General features: G+C 50.9%; 1 long non-coding RNA gene across 1 annotated transcript; it reads right to left on the reverse strand.

Annotated features, from left to right (window-relative positions):
* Positions 1-6579: 6579 nt before the first annotated feature.
* On the reverse strand, positions 6580-8450 carry LOC120503588. The gene is made up of 3 exons (XR_005627789.1): positions 8393-8450; positions 7589-7745; positions 6580-6969 (listed from the first exon to the last, which is right to left on the reverse strand). It is a non-coding gene; the product is annotated as an uncharacterized LOC120503588 (long non-coding RNA).
* Between the last annotated feature and the right edge of the window lie 2414 nt (positions 8451-10864).

A 10864-nucleotide genomic window follows, 5' to 3' on the forward strand; every position in this document is an offset into this window, starting at 1 on the left:
CGCCGCCGCGCTCCCGCCGCTCCCGGGGCACCGGCCGCGCTGCCCCCCGGCCGGCTCCCGAGCGTGCCCCGGGCGTCCTGCAGCCGCCGGACCCCTGCCCGCTTCGCCACGGTGTCGCGTCCCGCCGCTCCCCCCGCCGGGTGAGCGTCCCGGTGCTCCCGGGGCGGCTCTGTCCGCCCGGTGCCCGCCCGCGGCCGGCGTGGGGTCGAGAGCCCCCCAGGCTTCACCTTCCCCCGGGGGGCCGGTGGAAGGTTGTCTCGGGGGCAAGTTGTCAAGGACTACATGGACGTAGTAGTAGTAATAATAACAACAATAATAATAATAATGACAACAATATCAGCAGCCCAGAAAGACAAAGCACCGGGACGGCTGAACTAGTCCAGCTGGGTGACGGAAGCACTGCAAACTGCCTGGGGAGTTCAGGGAGAAACAAAGACATCCCCCCCAGTGCAGACAGCCTTTCCAGCCCCTGGTACGGGGGCCAGGAGGGGGCGGGCGGCAGCAGCCGGCGCACCAGGCTGGCCGGGGTCTGTCCCACCGGGCTGTGCCGTGAGGGATGCTGCGTTCCCCCGGGGGAAGCTGGCCTGCGACAGCCTGTGGCTCTTGGGCCTCTCCTTGTCCGTACCCCTTGTCCACGCCCACGTTTTGTTGTTGTTTTTTTTCCCCCTCGGGGATTCAAGTGCCGAAGAGCCCTGGAAGCTCGCCAGTGTGTCGCGCAGCCCTGATTTCACACCCCGAAAAAGCGAGGAAGCACGGACTCTGCCTCATTTCTAGGGGCAGGGCACTGGGGGCGTGGGGAGAAGCAGTACAGGATTTTGGGGAGGGATGCAAACAACTTCCACTTCGCAGTTGCACAGCAAGCCCTTTCACATTGCAGAGACAGGTGAATGGGGCGTCACGTCCCAGGTATGGGACAGTTTGAGGCTTCCTGGATGCATGGTCACCCACCAGTGAGGCTGTTTTGTGTTGGGTCCTGGGCTGACCCCAGTCTCCAGTAGCAGGAAGGGGATGATGATAAGGGCTTGGATACGAGGACCTTACAGAAAGGAGTTCCTGCCCTGTCTCCAGGCAGGTGGGAAGAGGGAAGCAAGAGCTGGCACCCACAGCCTTTGGATCCCGGGGGAACGCCGGGGCCGCGGGCAGTGGAATCATCGGCTCCTGCCGGGATTCCCTTCTCATCCACGGCCCCAGCGAGCCGGGCTCGGCGGAGAGCGGGCACCCTCGGCGGGGACCGGCGGCTCCTGCGGGGCGGGGCGCGGTCAATGGGCCGTGCGAGGCGCGCTCCGCACCGCCGCTCCCAGCGCCGGCCCGCGGTGTACAGTTAGCGTCAAATTACAGCAATTAACCGGGCACCGGAATTTAATTACACAGCCCTGCCCCTTTCCCACCCCCCTCGGTCCCGGGGAGCCTCCTGCTCGGGGACGACGCGGAGCAAGGACGGCCCCGTGCAAAACGGGAAAGGGATGGGGAAGGTGCACGGAGATTTCGTGGCTTCGGAACCCTGCCGCCTCTCCTTTCCCCGCTTGTTGCTCGCCCTGCCCCCTCGAATCCTCTCCAGGGGGCGGCAATTTTGGCCCCGTAACGATTATTTAAAATGGCAGTTTTTATTACTATTTTGCCGAGAGAGGTGGGGAGTTAATTCGATTTTAAGTTGGCCTTCCCAGTAAACTTTGGTGCCACACTTCCCCCGATAGGATCTTTCCCTTCTGCCTAGCTCCAGCGCTCCCCACACAGGGTTAAATCTCCGGGCTCGGGACCCGGCTCTGCCCCGCGGCACTTGGCAGCGCGGCGGCCCGAACGCAGCCGGCCCGCGGGGCTGTGGGCAGCCCTGCCTCGCACCGGGCTCACCCGTGCTCTTTTTTTTAGCCTAGGGGAAGCGGGCATGGGCTGGGCGTGCAGCAGAGCAGCGTTGTGGGGCGCTCCTTTTCCCCTCCCTGGGGCATTTGGTGACCGCACTTCGGGGGTGAATTCGACTTTCCTGGCCCGGGCGTTTAGAGGACGCCTTTCCCTCGCAGCCTTGAGGGCACACCCGGCCGTGTAGGGGACTGAAATCGCCGCACCCTGAGCTACTGCCATCCCTGAAGTGCCAGCTCTGTCTCACCCTGCCGCCTGCCTCCTCCCTGTGCAAAAGGAAGCTGAAGCTGAGGCACCTCCTCTCCTTAGACAAAACTGTCTTCCAGCGCGAAGACGTGTCCTCGCTGCTCTGTGTCACACCGTCTGGTTCACAGCTCGGTAGTGATTTGGCAGGTGGCTCCGAGGGAGTCATCGCGGAGCTCTGTGCGCCCTGAATTATTTCCGATGGACGCGCCGAGTCCCTCCCCGTGTGTCACAGCGCGGGTAGCACACGGGACAAAGCCCTACCTGCTTTCCTTCCCCTCCACCAGCTGCTTTCTTATGGCTAAACCCCGCCATCCGTTGGGGATCTCTTCCCAACGAGAAAGTAGGGAAGAGATGGTCCTGGGGGTCATTCACCTTCCCGGCGTCGAGGCTCCCCAGCCGGTCTGAGTCACCGAGCTCCCCCCTGAGTGTCCCCCCGGACGGACCTTTCCTACTCCCTCCTGCCTGTTCTGCCGGCCCGCAAGGCGAGCCGCAAGAACATTTAGATAAATCCGGCTTCTGATTCTCTGCGGGGAGTTTATCTTGGTGATTCTTCTCACTGTTGCTTTCCAGTTCTCCCTGCCCCAGTGCCGCCCGGCTGGGGCGAAGCTCAACGCGGCTGATTTCCGCCGGCTCACTGACACATAAATAGTTTTTCTATGTTTTTTTTCTTCTTCTTTCTCTAAAGTAATTTTTGGCAGTGGCCGGCCTGGGCCCGTGGGGCCACTTGCAGCTCAAGCGCTCCAGGGCGGGCAGAGGCGGCGCTCCGCGCCCAGCGGGACAGACAGACACCGCGGAGGAGCGCGGCCGCGGCCGGCAGCGGGATGGGAGCAAGCGCCCCCCGCCCGGGCTGAACTCCCGGAGTCGCTATTTTCGGAAGGAGAGATTCAGGTTGGTGTGGGTCCACCTCGGCTTTTACGAGCTGGGGGAAGCGCGATGGCCGCTGTCCCGGGATGAGGGCTGCCTTCACGGGGCGCACGGGATGTCTTCCCGGGCCCTCCTTACAGCCAGAGGGGGGCAGAAAGAAAGAGACAAAAGCCGGCAGGACATAAAAATACCCCAAACATCGCAAACCCTACAAAGCAAAGACAAAAAGGGAGAAAAAAAAATTACAGATACTCCCCGCCCTTTTTCACTCGCACTTTGCGGTCCAACACGATTCAATTACTTTTGGGAGGCCGGTGCCGGAGAAGGGGAGGTGCTGTGTCTCGGATGTTAGTGGAGAGGTTTTTCCTCTGTTGATTTGGGGGTTTGTGCCTTGTTTTTATGCCCTGTTGTGGGGGAGACGGGTCCCCGAGCAGAGCAGTCTCAACCCTGCGGCCAGTGGATCCGGGAGAAGTATTCTGATGAGCGGCTTGGGATGTTGCAAAGGAGAGAAAAGACAGGAAAAAGAGAAGAAATCCATATGTGACCGCCTTGTCCACTGCGCTGTCTCCCAGCTATTCAGTCTGAGTCTGAGTTTTTTCCAAGCCCGTTTCCCACAGGACAGAAGCTCACCGGGCGCAACAGGTCACTTCAGCTGCTCCCGGGACCTCATGAAACCAAGTGCCCCTTCCCTGTTCTTCCTCCTCCGGCTCCCCGCGTCGCGACTTTGCCCTGGGATACGCTTTGAAGGGACATGCGGGACGTCCCGCTTGGACAAGACGCGGAGCCGTCGCCCCTGCGCAGCCTCTGCAGAGGAGCAGGAGGAGAAGGATGAGGATGCTGTGTCCCTGAGTTACGGCTCTGTGGTACCTTTCCGCGCGTCTCTGCCATTGCCCCTCACACCCCACAACCCCTTCTGAGACCCCCCTTTGCCCCCGGCCCGGTGTGTGAATCCCGAGTGTTGTCAGGAGGCTGATCAGTTTGGAAATCAGCAAATAAATACTTAAAAATGCATACAAAGAGCAACTTTTTTCAATGCCAAATGACGATGTGGGAGAGGTGTTTGAGTGAAATTTTTTGGAAGCGAGTTGAAAATTTTTTTGGAGGGGGCAGAAAAGAGAAGTTTTTTCCAAGTAGCACGTGGGTCTCACCTGCTTCTTTAATATTTATTTGCCAAACTAACTGCACTAAACCAACTAAACAAGCAAAACCGGCAAGTGATCAGGAGTAAATACTGAGCACACACTGCGGTGCCAGTGCAATCCAGCTACCGACGACTGGCCGGTGTTTGCATGAGCAGCCACCTGGTACAAATTCCCATACTCTGGACCTCGTAGGGAAAGGTAACCGGTACATTCTGCTTCACCAGACACCTTTCTCAACCTAGGCCCTTAGGGGCTAGCTGCTGTCATTGCCACGTCCAGAAAACGAGCTCCGAAAAAGATTATCCCTATGAGTAAAGCATCGGTGGGGCAAAACTCCGGGCTTCGTCTTTTTTTTGGATTCCCCAGGGAGTAGTTGCATGGTCTCAAGTACAAATGTGGTGGGGGTTGTTTTTTTTTTTCTTCCCCTTGCAAAGCACAATAAATTCGTGCTAGAGATACCAAGCACTTTTGTCTTTAGAAAAATAAATCCATCCACTATATGCAGGTCAAGACCTGGTTATTAATTCATTCCAACTTGGATGCTTTCTTCTGTTGTACATTTCATTTTCTAAACAGACAAAACCCACTCGGTTTTAAGAAAAACATTGCATTTGCAGCTTGGATATAAAATTGGAGTATTTTCTGGGCAATTCTGGCTGCTCACGTGTCCTTCAAAAAGCTTTTGCATTTGAAACACAGGCAACTATTTTGCCAACAACCTCAAACCTCATAGCTGCAGTAGACTGCAGTTTTACAGACCATGACACCCCTAAATAATTGCAAATAAGTACTATTTTACATTTATTTTCAATTTTTCGTCAATAACATTGTCAGATGAAATCCAGAAAAGGATATGCTGCCTAAGGTCCTTCAACACGTTGTGTTTGATGAAAGAGTTATTACTAATTATAAATATTCTAGGAAGGGCTGCTTTTCTCTAGGCAAAGCTTCACTGCCTTTGCTACCCCCTTGCCCTAAAATCCACTGATGCAACTGCACAAAACACAGTTACACTCCAGCATTAAGTCTCCACATGGGGAGTTTTGCTTGGATTAAGATTTCGAAACTGAGCCCATAATAAGATATGCTATAAAACCTCAAACAACCCTCCTCCCCCAGGGATATTTATCTTACACATTTAATTGCTCAGTAAAATAAATTCTGTATGTGTACACTTATATGGGAAGGATTTTGATCTGGTAATTTCAGTGTATCTTCTGATCTGCAGCAGCTTAGAATGACATCCTTGAAAACTGTGGAGAAGCAGAAACTGTGCCCTGCTAAATAATGCCTATTCAGCTGCTAAATATTTACACATAGGCAGGAATGAGCTTTCCTTGTAATGCTATCTCTTAACTCTATATTAGCATTCAAGAAGAAAAACAAATGCAAGTGATTTAAGCACAGGCCAAATCCCTGCTTCTGCTAAAGCAAATAACAGAGCTCCACTGACTTGCATGGAGCAGAATGGGGCTCCTTCGTGTTACCTCCATGTCATATTAGCACTGTCATTTTTGTAATGACTTCCCTCTTACAGCACTCACTGCTGTATAATAAGCTTCAACAAACCCTCGAGAAGTGCAGTGTTATTAGTTTATCTGCTTTACAGATAAGTAAACTGATGCAAGGGGAAGATAAGGAATTTCCCCAAGGTCTTGCAGCTGGTTTGCTTGAGATCAAGGAAAGGAAAGGAAACCAAGAACAGGGATGGAACTAACCACCAGAACATGTCCCATAGCCAGGAAAGCTATATGAAGAGGAGGAGCAGGCAACTGGAAACTCCATAAAACAGGCCATTTCCACTCTGATAGCTCACTACTCTTTGGTGGCTAAGCTTGGGCACTCATGTTTGAAACTCTCAGCTTCTCCAATGACACTTTGGTGTTGCATTCATCCTGGCATGGCATGATATAATGGAAGTGGAATTTCATTTTCAGTGCATTGAATAAAACATCCTAATAAGACATGTTTAGAAAACAAAGCCTGGTATTTCCCGCAACAGAGTTTTAATAAAATCTACTTTGATATTTCTATGCTAACATTGGAACTGCTGTCTGCAAGGCATATATTTTAAAGTGTCAGATAATTACAATAAGACATATTACTGGAAAATGACTGTTGGAGGCTCTGACGTCCAAACAAAAATTATTCTGCACAAAAAAACTTTTTTTTTTTTTTTAACAAGAAACTTCCAGAGCTCTAGTCTTTAATTTAGCCTGGCTTGTATGCAGCTGCAATACATTTAGCCTTTAACATTAGTTCTAGCCATTGTCCTAGGACATGTCTACACCCCACGACACTTTATGGTATTAAAAGAATTGCTGTGTGGCTACAGCAACTTGTCATTAAGATATATCACTCAGTGGAGAGCAAGACAAAACAAAACCAGTGAACAACATGGCTTTTTTTTTTCCATGGCAGCTTATGCTATGGTTATAGTTTGCTCGGCTCAGTTGGGTTTATGGGGTGTTTCATACCAAAATGTCCTGCCTGCCTGACAACTATGGAGTAAAACCTGTGGAGGTGAGTGAAAGAGCAGGCTGTGCACTGGGTAATCTGGTGTAATCGTTCCATACAGCCATTGAAGGGATACCAACCCGCTACATGTACAATCTGATTGCAGCCAGGGGCTGATGAAACAGCTCTTGCGCCAGCCTCCTCCCTCTGTCAAAGGGAAACGAGGGCGCGGCTGGAGGTTATGGCTGAGGAGCACCCACGGTACAGCTCTCCTGCGGGTTTTCACCTCGCTCTCCACTCCAGCAGCTGCAGGCACCACCACGCCAGGTTCAGCTCGTGGGGACAAACTGACCAGACAGAGGTTTACACCATCATCTTCACACCCAGGAACGCAAACACTTGGACCCTGGACAAACAAAGTTTTTATTCTCTGAGGCGTGGTATTACTATACTGGTACAAAGGCAGTTTTCCAAATCCATCTGAGAACTTTGTCCAGAACAAATCTGAGGCCATGCTTGCAAGTGCCGTGCCAGAAGGACGAAGAGATGCTCCAGCCTCCCACGGGAATCAGACCCCCACCCCACACTTGGGCACATCCCATGTCTCCCCAGGACTGCCCTTGGGAGAGGCACAGCAGCCACGCAGCCTGTTCGCACGGCGCAGCGTGAGCGATTGCGAAGCCCCGGTGCGTTTGCAAGTGAAATCAGCCTGGAGCCCAAGAGCTGCTCCCTTAGCGCTGCTCTCTCCGGAGCCAAGTGCAGCCCTCCGACCGCACCGGCTGAGGAGCTGCCAGAGAAGCGATACAGGAAAAAGGCTAAAGCTTGGGTTTCTTTTCCTAAGACTTTGGCGCCCCTCTGTGTCTTCTTTTTGGGAAATTCAGCTGAAGAACAACCCCAAGGTTTTCTACCTTTAACCCAGCACCAGAAACACTGCACTGGAAACTAGGAGAGCCCTGCCAGGACAGCCTGGATAATGCTACCCAGGGCCTGACTCCAATTTGAGCCGTGCCATTTCCACTCCTTACCTCTCCTTCTTTACATGCTGGAATTGCCTTCTTTGGCAACTTTATCCGAAGTGACTAATGTCCTTAGAACACCACTTCCTGCAGTCAAGATATTTATCATATCCTTTTCTTCATCCCTTTATCTCCCAGTATGTCTGAGGTCCAGACTGGAAAGAGCCTTAAAGACAACAGGTTAAAAAGAAAGTATATGATGTTTCTTAAACTATCAAAGTGTCACATTTACAAACTAGGTGGACAATACATGCAAAATATTGTCTATATCTCTGCATCAGGGTTGCACTACAATCAATTTTTGTTCAAAGGTGAGGGCAGGGGTAGAAGAAATTTGACACAAAAATTTAGCAAAATCCTAAGATTAACTGTAATTTTTTTATTTTTTCTGTGAGGTAGTTGCCATTATTTACTCATTCCATATCTTCAAAATAACTGTGACACAGAGGAATGAAGTGAGTGGCCTAAGGGTACAGGGATGTGGCAGGCAGCTGGACATAGAGGAAGGAAAGCCAGCCAGCCTGAGTTCTGGCAAGATTTACTCTGTTGGAGGTCCTGGTACAAATGGGCTCTGGAGAAATGAGTCTCATAAGTCTCTGTCCCCTTTCCTGCCTTCCAGCTGTCAGTCCTTATTTCAAAACAAGTAAGAGATGGGCATGTCTGAGGGGTGTGGTGTTTATTTGGGGCTATTTAGAAAACACACAGACACACACTCTGCAAAGTGTCACTGGAAAAAATATGGCATGCAAACACAGGCAGGCTATCACTTGCCCCAGAGTCGGTATCACCTGCTTCACACCCAGCCTCGCTAACCTGGAAAAGGCCCTCCCTTCCTGACACCCGTGCCTGCCTTTAGACAGATGGCCCCAGCTGTAGGCAATGTAGATGTAGGCCTACCCTGCCTATATTTATGGGTGGGTGGTTACCCTGCCTTCCTTTCCCACCTGGAGAGCTTATTACTCCTTTCAGCAGCTCTTCCACTGTAGCCTTCCTTGTCAGAGGTAAATCTGCTCCCTAAGGCAACCACACCAGGGGAAATTATCCCAAAAGACGTCTCCCACCTGCTTTCCCCACCCCCCACCCCGTTTCTTTTTTTGTTTTTACCCTTCCTTCATGCAGTATCAAGTTGCCCTGCCAAAGTTTTTGGTAATGCACACTGCTGAATTCAGGTAGCCAGCCTAAAAATAACCCTGAAGGAAAAAATAAGGTGTTGCTTAATTCAGAGGACTTGTCCTGTGTTAGGACTTAGGTCATGTACCTTGATGCCTGCTCCCCTGCTGGATATTGGTATGCCTTATCTGGTCTTGCATGCTGTGGGCTGAATTTCAAAACCTATGAACAAGCTGCTCTTTAATCTTCTTTTAGACTCACTAAGGAACCTGAGCTTTACTAACAGTCTAGTCCTTATGCAGAACCTTCCCAAGAGTAAAAGCCTTTCCCCATGTTCTGGGAATCCTGCTCCTGGCAACACAACCATGGAGTGATGCTCCTTTGCTTGCCTCAATTTTCTGCTCTCCCATCACAGAGATATGTTGTGCTTCTTTATTTTGCAAAGCCGGCAGCATTGGTCACAAAAGCTACTGGGTGAGTGTGAGGTCAAACTCATCCGGGGATTGTATGAAATTGATTTCCAGTGCAGGAAAAGAGTTTCTATGTTTTCCCCCTATGACAGGGCCCACTGACTAAATAGGGACTATATCCCACTATCCCACAGCACAAACACTGCTCCTAAGGGCAATAAGCCCCAAATGCCTGCACTAATGGGCAACAGCTAATGTGTTGGTTTGACCAGGTTTACAGGCTGTTGATTGTGCATAAGAATTTAGAGCACGAACAAAAAATCGTCCCATAAATGGGCTGGCTGCATTTTAAACTAAATTAGCCCCACAGTGAATGGCCTCCTCTACTGTATTACAGCATGGCTGAGCCTGCTCTGGGCATTGAAAGGAATCCATGTGGCTGGTTAAGAGCAACGTTATTAAGATTATTATTGGGGGCTGGACCAGCCCCAATAGGAATGCAATTATTCAGGACCTTTGAGCTACAATTATTGTGTGACAGAAGAAACCTAAGTATGATGGCAGAGAGTATTTGGGCCCTTATGGCTAAGTAACTCACGAGCAGACAAGGCTTAGGGCTCTGACAGGTTGTGGTGAAGCTTGCTGTACTGGTTGAAGATGTTTCCATCTCCAGCCACTCACTCCAATAAAAAAGCTGGCACAAGGGAATCGGTTCCTCTTGGTAGGATCTCAGCACCTCAGGCTGTGGTTTCACACCACGGAGAGTTCAATGACAATAGCAGCCTTAAGGGATTCACACCCTCTTCCTCAGACTCTTGACAACTTTTTGCCGACCTGCTGGACTGATTCAGTTTGTTACAGGAAAAGAAAAAGGAAAAAGAAAGAGGGAAGGATTACTGTTCCCTTCAAATTTAAGCAGACCAAGGCCTGAAACTACTTACACTCTGCTCCAATCTCTCCAGTCAGCTGAAGGCATAGGATGGGAACAGTCACCAATTTGGAAAACAGGGCCTTACCTTAAACTGTTGCCGAGGATATTTTTTTCCTGCCTCCCTTTCATTCCTGTGCCCGGTTTGCTTGCAGCCTCCCTCTGGGAGGACGGGAGCGCCAGTCCTTACAGGCAACCTCTCCTGGCTGGACCGTGCCCTGCAAGCAAGGAGACAGAAGGCATGTATGACATTGGAATGGGAGCAGCGTGGACAGCAGTGTTTGGAACAGCACGAAATTTTACTGATGTTTTCCTCTCCGGGTTCGTCCCAGCCGGTTTGCACGCGGCAGGAAAAAACTACCCCCTTGCAATGGGTGGCTACCTACAATTTATTGGAACAGAGCTGTTGCTAAACACATGGAGTAGCGATGTATTAACACATTGTAAAAGGCTGTTTGATCACCATGGGATTCCAGATGAGCTAACAACAGAAAATAAGCCGTGATTCACAAATGACTCATTTCAGCATTTCTCTTTGATGCAGCAGTTCAAGCAAGCCCTGTCTATGCACATTCAAATGAGTTCACTGAATAGTCATTGAGCCCTGCCATGCCGTGCTTGCAAACTCTTTTTTTTTTTTTTTTACAAAGTGTAAGTAGTGTTTTTAAGTATAAAAATTGGGCAATCTCTAGCAAGCCGCGCCAATGCATGTCTCCAGTCACTCCTGCCGACAGCCCCTTCCGACGCTTAAAAACTCATCAACAAATATTGGTTTTCCGTGATTCGAGCCCTCCGAGTGCGGGGCGCCTCAGAAATCACGCCCCGAGGTTCGGGCAT

Source organism: Passer montanus, unplaced genomic scaffold, assembly GCF_014805655.1.
Source record: "Passer montanus isolate IOZ18808 unplaced genomic scaffold, ASM1480565v1 scaffold26, whole genome shotgun sequence".
Classification (NCBI taxonomy): Eukaryota; Metazoa; Chordata; class Aves; order Passeriformes; family Passeridae; genus Passer; species Passer montanus.